This window comes from Entelurus aequoreus, linkage group LG16 (assembly GCF_033978785.1).
Source record: "Entelurus aequoreus isolate RoL-2023_Sb linkage group LG16, RoL_Eaeq_v1.1, whole genome shotgun sequence".
Lineage (NCBI taxonomy): Eukaryota > Metazoa > Chordata > Actinopteri > Syngnathiformes > Syngnathidae > Entelurus > Entelurus aequoreus.
The window spans coordinates 38,037,784-38,038,639 of record NC_084746.1 but is presented as its reverse complement, the minus strand read 5'-3'; positions in this window follow the sequence as shown (position 1 = coordinate 38,038,639).

The window sequence follows — 856 nt, the reverse complement described above, 5'->3', positions numbered from 1 at the left end:
GCTAGGTCAATTGAAAAGTAGCTCACCTGCAGAAAAAAGTGGTGGCCAACCCTGGTTTAATCAAAACTTGAGGGGTTTTTTTCTTGTGTAGACGAAGTAGAAACAATAACTTGTAACAATTTATTAACTCTTTATTTCTCAACGGCACAATTTTTTGTTTTCCTGTGTAGTACAGAATTACTTCTGGTTTTCGTCAGAGCCGTGTATAGATAGACTATGGCCAACTAAGTTGATTGCAAACATGGCGCCCTGTAGTCACGTAAGGAGCTTTTGACCAACTCAGAGAGAGTCTGGCTAGACGATCTCCAAAATTATTGGTCAAAAACCCCTCAGGTGACTACAGGGCGCCATGTTTGCTACCGACTTTAAAAGCGAGTTGGCCATAATTCTTTCTATTGTTTCTATTTCTCTCTATATTGTTTTTGTTCTGGTCGTGGAACTGAGGACCAACTCTATAGTCTCTGTGGTGATCCTTGAGGGTGCATGGGAGTTTTGCCCCAACCAGTCTACGTGTGCTTTGTGGACTTGGAGAAGGCATCCGACCAAGTTTTTCGGGAAGTCCTGTGAGAGTGCTCAGAGAGTATGGGGTATCGGACCGCCTGATTGTGGCGGTCCGCTCCCTGTATGATCCGTGTCAGAGCTTGGTCCGCATTGTAAGTCGGACCCGTTTCCAGTAAGGGTTAGACCCCGCCAGGGCTGCCCTTTGTCACAGATTCTGTTTACAACTTTTATGGACAGAATGTTCTGTCTACAGTGCTAAGACTTCTGGGTAATGTAGTATAAAAACACTTGACAAAACATGACGTCCTGATTTAATAGTTTACATGCATTGGTATATTTATTTATCTTTTATTTA